This window comes from Nelumbo lutea, chromosome 3 (assembly GCF_056320005.1).
Source record: "Nelumbo lutea isolate HS-2025 chromosome 3, American lotus-T2T, whole genome shotgun sequence".
Classification (NCBI taxonomy): Eukaryota; Viridiplantae; Streptophyta; class Magnoliopsida; order Proteales; family Nelumbonaceae; genus Nelumbo; species Nelumbo lutea.
Genome location: NC_142686.1, coordinates 55,172,408 through 55,181,747, shown reverse-complemented (window position 1 = coordinate 55,181,747; position 9,340 = coordinate 55,172,408). Strand labels below are relative to the sequence as shown.

The following is a 9,340-nucleotide window of genomic DNA, read 5'->3' as shown; positions in this document are numbered from 1 at the left end:
ACTTCCATTTAGGCCAAGTTTAAAAGTGCTTAAAAATAATTGTTTATTCAAATGAGCATTTATTTTGGGTTGAGACCACACCAATAAGCACTTTTAGGTATTTGGAAAATAAGCCAAAATAAACACTTATTTGAGAAGGCTAATATTTGGGCTTATTTTTAAGTGTTCATTTCATAAACACTTATTTCCTTTCTAGGCTATCTTGGCCTGCCACATCATTCATCATTTTGAAAATACTGATACTTTCCCTATTTAAAATAAGTGCTTTTTTACCAAATGATCATGAGCGATTATTAGGATAATCACTTGTTTTTGAAATAAGCATTCGCAAACTTGGTATTAGTGTACAACGAGTATGAACCCGATTAAGCCAGACCTAGCTCATGTACCATTATTTATGTGGAGAGCGCCAAAGGATGCAAAACTGGTTTAGAGCATATTGGTGCAAATGTCTCACATTCCGTTGTAGTCTAGTTGGTTAGGATACTCGGCTCTCACCCGAGAGACCCGGGTTCGAGTCCCGGCAACGGAATGAACCTTTTTCATCTTCGTTTATAATAAAAAAAGCTGGCAGAATCTCGTTTTCTTAACCCAATGCCATCTCCATTTCCTTTTTGATTATCAACTTTATATGCCTCTGTTCATCTCTAATCGATATTGCTTGATGTTTGTTACAAATGCAAGGCAATGGAAATTGAGTTGTCTTATATTGCTGTAAGTGCAATCGGGTCGGGTCAGATCTGATTATTCCGACTAATAATTGATTTTGTACCGGCTTCAAAATCACAGGCCCAATAGGGCGATTCGGTACGGGTCTACACACTTTGGCCTACCATATTTCGAACCAGACCTGAATTATTGACTGGCCTATAGTTGCCATCCAACACTTTGATTTATGCTGCGTTTGGTTTGAAAGGCCATTTAATTTCTTCACGTTTTCTTTCAAACCAAGCACAGCCTTAAAAACTTTCTTTAGCAATAATTTGACGCCCATTATTTCAATCTCCTTTGTCTTTTCTATTGTCTGCTCTAAAGTCTCATGATCCTCTTCAGCATAGGTGAAGTCATTTATAATAGCCAACCCAAAAGAACTCAATTAATCAACCTATTGACAGCATGGTACCAAGAACTTTAACTTAATATCTGAAAACCAAGCAAAATGTTTGTAATTTCAGTGTTATATCTGAAAACCCAGCTCCATTTGTAGGTAAACAAGCTTAGTCATAGGAAATTTTCCTAAATTTTCTGTAGGGCTGTGAACGGGTTGGGTCCGGACCAAAATAATTTTTGGACCTGAAACCGAATCAATCAGTTCATGGAACAATCAGGTCTGACATGACAGACCCAATCAGTTCTTGAAATAATTGAGACAATCGGCACTAGGTGGAACTGGTCCATACCGATAGTAATCTGGACCTATATCAAGACCCAAAACCAACCCATTGGTTCTAGTTCTTGGAACCAGAACCACCCAATCGGTTTGGGTCCGTTGGATGTCGGGTTGGACCCGACCCATTGACAGTCCTAATTTTCTACTGCTAACCAAACATAACTCAACGATATTTTAGCTTTTACTTGAAAGAATGCTAATGTAGTGAACATTAAAATGAATCTACTAGCAAACCTGTCTCTACACAAAAAATGGTTTCTGCCTAGGCCGAGTAGGTACTAGGTAATAGGGGAGCAACTCAGATTGGCCCAAGTTAGCATTGTACACTTCTTTCGTCTTGGGCCTTTGGGGCAGACCCATTCATATTTTGAGAAAAGCCCAACCCAACCCCACCAAATTGCACCCATATGTAGTAGGCTGTAGGTGGCTTGCTTGCACTGTCATATCGGAGCATCTTGTGGTGTGGATGATTCAGACCTTTGAAATGGATTAGCCATATAAACAATGTCACAGTCCATTTTAGCCACATAACCCGCCTTTTATTTGTGGTTTTGACACAGTTAAAAGGATTTAATTATTTAATGTGAAACTTTTCCATAAAAGTATACTTATTTTATGTGTATCGGGATAAGTTTCGGGCTTAATTTTCACCAGTGGTAGGGTGAGGAGAGAAACCAACCTACATGAAATGTTGAGGACCCGGAACCATACTGGAGACTGATAGGGTCCATAGTTTTAATCCAGAATCAAATTGATTTGTTCTCAGGACAATCGGGTCTGGTCTAATGAATCCGATTATAATAAATAAATAAATATATACATATATGTTTAATATATATTAAATATTATATAAATAACTTGGGTCGGGTCTGAATTGATTTGAGACTGGGTGGAATTGGTTCCGAACCAATAATGATTGAGACACTATATCAAGACTCAAAACTGATCCATCAGTTCCAGTTCCTAGAACTAGAACCAGCCAAATTGGGTTTATCAGATCGGACCCGACCCATTGACAACCCTAACCCATTGTGGTCATCCTAGTTCATTTATGGTGATTTGGATGAACTGGAATTTGCTGATTTTTGAACAAACCAGACCCTCGGCGTGTTTGGATTTTGGCAAAGATTCATCTCAATGAAATTGATAAGATATTAAATTCCACTCAGTTGAGTCAATCAACTTTAGCCGCAGCCCCTTCTCAAACTAGAGATAATCATGCTCTTTCTTCGATTTTCCTAAACTTAGGAGCTTTCTTTTGAGGGTTGAAAGAGTCCTCTCTTAGGTGAATGAGTTCTCATCCCTTTGGTTGAGTAAGTCTCCAAATCTTACTATCTCATTGTAATTCATCTTATAGTAATGGAGTTCCATACAATTTCATTTTGTTTCTATTTGTTTAAGCAAATTTCTTTCATTTATTCTTTATATTTGAGTTGCATCAATCGGTAAGCAGGTTGAGTTAGAGCTTGCAAGTTCATTGCTCTACTCTCTTTTATCATCCAAAAATAGTATTGCAGGTTTAGAAAATAGGGCAAACGGCGTCCCTATTTTGACAATAAAATCATCAAAATTAGTTGACAAAGTTGCCTACATATCCAAATTCTTCGAAATGTGAGGTAAGACGTTGAATGTCCAAATTGAAATTCAACACAAGACTCCAATTCGATATGCTCATCTTGATGAAGAAATCAATAAGCTTAAGAAAGGTTACAAAAACCTCCAATAATAAGCAAATTTATTAATAAAATGAAAAAAGAGTAAGAAATTTTCAGTTCAAAAGTAATTTTTATAATTTAAAATATTTTAAAAACTTATAAGTAATGATAACAATCAATAAATATAACGACAAAAAGCAATTAATAAAAATAATATATACATTTTAAAGTTTCTTTAATTTAAAATCCATTTAAAACACTAAAATCAAAACATATATAATAAAAATTAATAACAAATTAATAATATTGTATAAGGCTCCTTATGCCACAATTTCTTTTAACAAAGTTTGTGCATCACATGAGTCTTATAACTATTAACCTAACAAGATTATCAATACTAGAAAGTTTTAGATCTTCACTATTATGGAAATATAACCAATATCAGGACTGGGGAAAGAGCAATACTGGATGGGAGTCGATGTCAAAAGACAGAGAGGGAAAGGGTTTATGTGAGATCCGATGTCATAATAGGGAACAATAGGACCCAATGTAGAGAGAGGGGGTTGTGTATTGGGAAGGGGTTTATGTGCCCCTACTTGGATCAAGCTTGACAGTGAGCCAAATTTCATAAAAAATTAAAAAAAAAATTATACATGTAAAATATTATACATAAAAAAAAAATTATTTCTTATTATTCACTTAAAATTAAAAATATTATATAATATAAGCTTGATTAGGCTTCACTGAACCTTGAAACTTGGTTTAGGTTGAATCAATTTGAGCCTTTGACAAACTGGGCTCGAAAGTTTCATGAAAAACTTGGTTCGCATCCACAGCTACCTTTAGATGAGCAAACAAAGCAGTTCATTTGATGGCAAAATTTACAAGAACCAAGTGGTGTCTCATTTTTCTCCTTGGATTATATTCCTCAATCTTTAGCGAGGTTTTGTATTCGGATACCTGACAAAAAAAGAGAAATTTGATATGTTTAATAATAGGAGATAGAAAACCACAACCTAACTAACTCTTGCTACACTCAATTAGGTCCTATATATACATAATAAAAATAAGTTAGGTTTAATTGTTTTGTCGAATATGATAAAGTGGTAGTTTCCTAATCAGCTCTTTCTATTTTCTTGATTCATCATCTTATTGGAAAATATATGCCAATAATTTAAAAACAAAAAGGAGAGAAAAAGTGACTTCTTTCAATTAAAGAATCCAACTTTGAGAGAACCTGCAATTACATGGATTTTATCCCATGCTTTGGAGGGACACCGAGTGACCATCTCAGCTGCTGAATCAAGCTCTGCATTTTCTTGCCTCGTGCTAGATTATATCTAGAGCTTAATGCATGGTTTTCAAAACTGAATCAGACCGGATGGTCGGACCGTAAAAATTGGGAATCGGTTAGATGACTGGTTTCGTTTTTCACTAAAACGGGATTTTTGTTAAATAAACGTTGATTTGGTCAGTAAACCGCTGACTCGAGCGGTTGAATCGTTCGAACCGTTCAATGATTTTGATCTTTTTTTTATATTTTTTGTTAAAACGAGTCATCTATTTGATTCAAACAGTCAAACCGTTCAACTCGAAAACTAGCCCCTTGACCGATTTGTTGTCCGAATCGATTTTAAAAACCTTGGGTTAATGTAAACCTTGTTGATGTTCGCATGGATGCTTTCTAAGTTTTTAATTGTGGATATTATTTTTTCAATTTGGTACTTGTGGGAGAATAGAAATGAAAGGATTTTTCAATTCAATAATAAGACTATCCTCTCTCTTATTATTTTGAGTCAAGACTTAAGTGCCTTCTTAGAGGTTAAAAGCTTTAAATCAGATTTGATGAATAGAAAATGTAAGATCTTGGTTGGAGACTATTATGTGGAAATGCGCCCCAATGGACACTATCAGGGTTAACTTTGATACATCTTGTACATAGAAAAATCTGATATCCAATAGAGATAGAAGGAATTAAAAATATTTGTAAAAGTCACCCCAACAAAAAAAAAAAGTAATAGAAGAAACGATAAATTTATATAGGTCAACAGTGACATATTTCAAGTTTGAAATTAATTAGATTAGTTAAGTTAATTTGGTTACATAATTTCATTAGGTCACCTGGGTTAATTAAATTGACTTGATTATTTGGGTTTGGTAAGAATATTAGGTTAATTAGATTGATTATGTCAACCATGATAGTTCCACTTAATCAATTAATTAGTTGAATTAATTAAATCAATCTGGTAGTTAAATTAGGCTAATTTTGTAATTAATTATTTTTATTAGGTTTATTAATTATTAAGTCAATAGATAGAAAATAAATAAATTGTTTGCTCATTAATTTACTAGTCATTTATTGTTAACATTTATAGTTAATGAAATTTATTAATAGAAAACGGAAAAGAGTAATTATTATAAAATTAATAGTAATAGTAATAGTAATTACTATCAATTAGGAGTAACAAAAAATTAATAGAAAAGACGATAATAGAACATTAAATGACTTAATTAGCCTATTTACTATTAATTTACTGCTAATAATTCTTATTAACAAAATTTATTAGTAAAAAATAGTAAATCAAATGAGAACATTAACAAATTAGTTCTTAGAATTTCACTAACAAACTAACCATTAGAAACTCACTAACCAAAATGGTTATTGAAAGCCCATTTATGAATTTAAATTAAGGTTCATTCATCTTATTCTCTCAAAACGATTGATGTTTCTGGCATCAATCTCCCCCTCTTGAAAAGAACTCATCCTCGAGTTGACCCTTTGGTAGGCAATTGATGGTGTAAACCACCAATTTGGGTTGTGGTTTTTCATTGTGCCTCATAACTATTGAAACACATTTTAACGCCCATTCAAAATGTTAAGAAGATGGCTGCCCATAAGAATCTTCATATACTTGTATAAAGCAATCAAAATCTCCAATTTGATGAGTATTATTTTCATCAATTTGAAATTGATCACAAACAATAGAAGATTCCTCGTAAATAATACTCTTCATCAAACTTTGGAGGACTAGTTGTCTCCATTTTTAAATTAATTACGAATGATAGAAGATTCTTTATAAATAATAGACTTTACATCAAGCTATGAAAAACCATACCAGACAATATAGTCTTCTTTATTTCATATTATGAATGAAAAGGGCACATAAGATTGTCATTGCATGTATTGATTGTTAACTTGGGCCATCAACATCTTACCTCACTTTTTGAAGAATTTAGGTGTAGACAGCATTGTCAATCAATTGTGTTTTAACTATGACATTTTGTAGAAAATTTTGATTAATGAACCATTAATTTGTTTGTTGTATTACAAAATAGACCTGAAGACCCTTCCGATGGTGTATGGCATTACCTATTTTGATATAGATTTCATTTCCGGAATTAGAACATCATCTAGCCCATTTTCTAAAACTACAACACTGTTTATGGATGAGGAAAGAGAATAGAGCAATAAAGTTACAAGTTCTAACTCAACCCACTCTAATACCAACCAATTGGTGCAATTTAAATATGAAGAAAAAATGAAAGAAATTTGTTTAAAGAAAAAATGGAAAAAAAAAAGAAGGGAATTGAACAAAACTTTATTGATATAAGGTGAACAAAGAGGCAAAAAAAATTAGGATTCACTCACCAAAGGGATTGGGGACTCGCTTAAGAGATTTTAAGGCCTTTTCTTGGTACTTAACACAATACACTGACTTTTCAACGTAGGTGGTTATAGCAGAATTTGAATCCGCATCTCTGTTGGGACTTTCCAGCTAACACACCAACCAAGCCACCACTCAATTGGTATAAGGCATTATATAGAGAACAAAAAAAGTAGATGTTGGAACATTTAATATTTTTTATTAGAAATAGTAACATCATTAATGATATATCAACATACAACTGTCAACCCCTATTACGGGGTGTTGAGCCCAAGGTAAACTTTCATTACAACATTTCCCAAAACAAGTTCTCCCTCACAATCCCTTGTTTGGTTAAGGTATCAATTAATCCATTAGTTAACCTTATCGTCCACTTGAAACATGCATCAATCTCCCTTATTATGCTAAGGATTTCCTTTATCAATTTTCTGTGTCCAAGCTCCCAAACAACTTGACTGCAACCATTCAATTAACAACTTAGAGACTTCTTCTATCTCAATTTGGTTTAACCCAAAGTGTTTGGCATATCTTACACCTTGAAGCAAAGCCATCACTTTCGCTCTTAACAAGTCCTTCACTTTTATTGGCCCTGAAAACATAGAAAATATTCTACTATCTCCATCTCTGAAATCTTCCCCTGTACTCGAAGGGTTTGAATTACCTTCAGAGCCTCCATCAAAGTTCAACTTCATCCTTTATTGTGTTGGTGGGGACCAACGTTTCTGTACAACAAGTTTTAGGGAAATTATAGCTGCCACCTCACCATAATTCCTGTAAATGTCCTCAACTAAGAAGCCCTTGAATAAATCAATTGATTTCAACTAATGAATAATCATAAATGGTTATTATTTCTACAATTTCCTCCTTGGATATTTTTACACTTTTAAAGATCCTATTGTTTCTTTCTTTCTAGACTAACCAAAGAATAGTTGTTATTGTAACTTTCCACTTAATTCTTCTACACCTCTTTGGTTGCATAAAAAAATTGGGTCAAAAAGTTTTACCACATCCAAAGGAAAGGTCCACACATATAGTCAAAAAGATAAGAAAACCAAGACTAAATAAAGAATGCAAAAGGACAAGATATTAGGCGTGTGAACATCTCATTAGAACCCAAGGAAAGGCAACAAACATGGGGTGAAAAAAGGCAAAGATTTTGCCTATTTTCTTTTCAATACCATCCTAAATATTGAATTTTTGAAGTAGCACCTCTCAACAAAAAGCTCAAATTTTTGGAAGTACAGGGCTAAACCAAGCCTTCTTTAAAGGAAAGTTCCCTACAAGCTTAGATGATTGAATAAGGCCATTATAGACAATGAAGTTTTCTAAATTTTGCCATCCAAGCATGATTTATCCAACTAAACCAATCTTAAAAGAGTAATAAGTTCATCCACCATCTTCATTTCCAACTCCCTTAACCCTCTCCTTAAGCCTAGGTCCCATGAATTATCAATAAAAGCCAAAGAGAACACTTTTCTTTTATTCTCTGAAAGTGAATAAATAGTAGAGAACCTATCACTAAGGATAATCCCTCTAACCCAAGCATCTTCCCAAAACAACACTTTGTTTCTTGCACAGGCATTAAATTTGAAATAAAGGAGAATGAAAGGCAAGATGCCATGGATAGCTTTCTAAGGAGAAAAATGAAAAGCCCTAGCATTGAGACCCACATCCCAATAATTGTTTGCCAATCCATGTACGTTAGCAATCACTCTATGCCACAGTCTATCTTATTGCATAAACAAACTCTACAATCACTTCCCCAATAATGATATATTTCTTAGTTTGATATTTCCTATTTCTAGGCTTCAATCATCTCTACTTCTAGGAACCACCTCCTACTTCACTAGGTGATCTCCTTAGTTTCTTCCTGTTCCAATAGGGAGTCCCTTGTAATCTTCTCTAATTGGTTTGTCACTTTTCCTAGTACTTAGAAAGTAGATAGGAAATACACTAATAAATTGGCCAACGTTTTTAATTAGAGTTATCCTTCCCCCAAGGAAATGTAACATTTAATAAAACACCCATTAGTAAACTAGTTGTTAGAAACCCACTAACCAAAAACACTGTTTAAAGCCCATTAGTTAGTTTAAATTAAGGTCTATTTATCTTATTCTTTGAGAATGATTTGATGCTTCTTGAATCATAATTTTAAACCGCATCACCCATTGAACTGGAGGCTTTCACCTTTCAGGAAAGGTTTATTACTTGCTCAACAGCTTAAGCTGAATCAAATTCTAATTGAAGGAGATTCTTTGGAAATAATCCACGCCCTTTGGAAACCAATGTTGTCAAAGTCCAAGCAGATTGGACAGTTGGACTATCAAAACGGGGAACTGGTAGACAAAACCAAAAACAGTTTTTTTTTTCTTTTTCTTTTCTTTTTTTTATGCTCAATTCTTTGAAATGTTGGCACGGTGAAACTAACTTTATTTACATTTTAACATGCAATATGCCCTCTAATATTTTATTATGTAAAGCATATTTTGATTAAAAGATAACTATAAGCCTATAACCCTTTAAAATTTATTTATTTTATTAATTAATGTTTTTAATTTGAATAAATCAAGTGGTTCAACCATTTGCCCAAATAATATTGATCTAAACACGGCTTAGTGAGGAGAGTCAGC

At 33.4% G+C, this 9,340-nt stretch overlaps 1 non-coding gene across 1 annotated transcript; it reads left to right on the top strand.

Annotated features, from left to right (window-relative positions):
- Positions 1 to 459: 459 nt before the first annotated feature.
- Positions 460 to 532, top strand: TRNAE-CUC (transfer RNA glutamic acid (anticodon CUC)). The gene has a single exon. It is a non-coding gene; the product is annotated as a tRNA-Glu (tRNA).
- Positions 533 to 9,340: the final 8,808 nt, after the last annotated feature.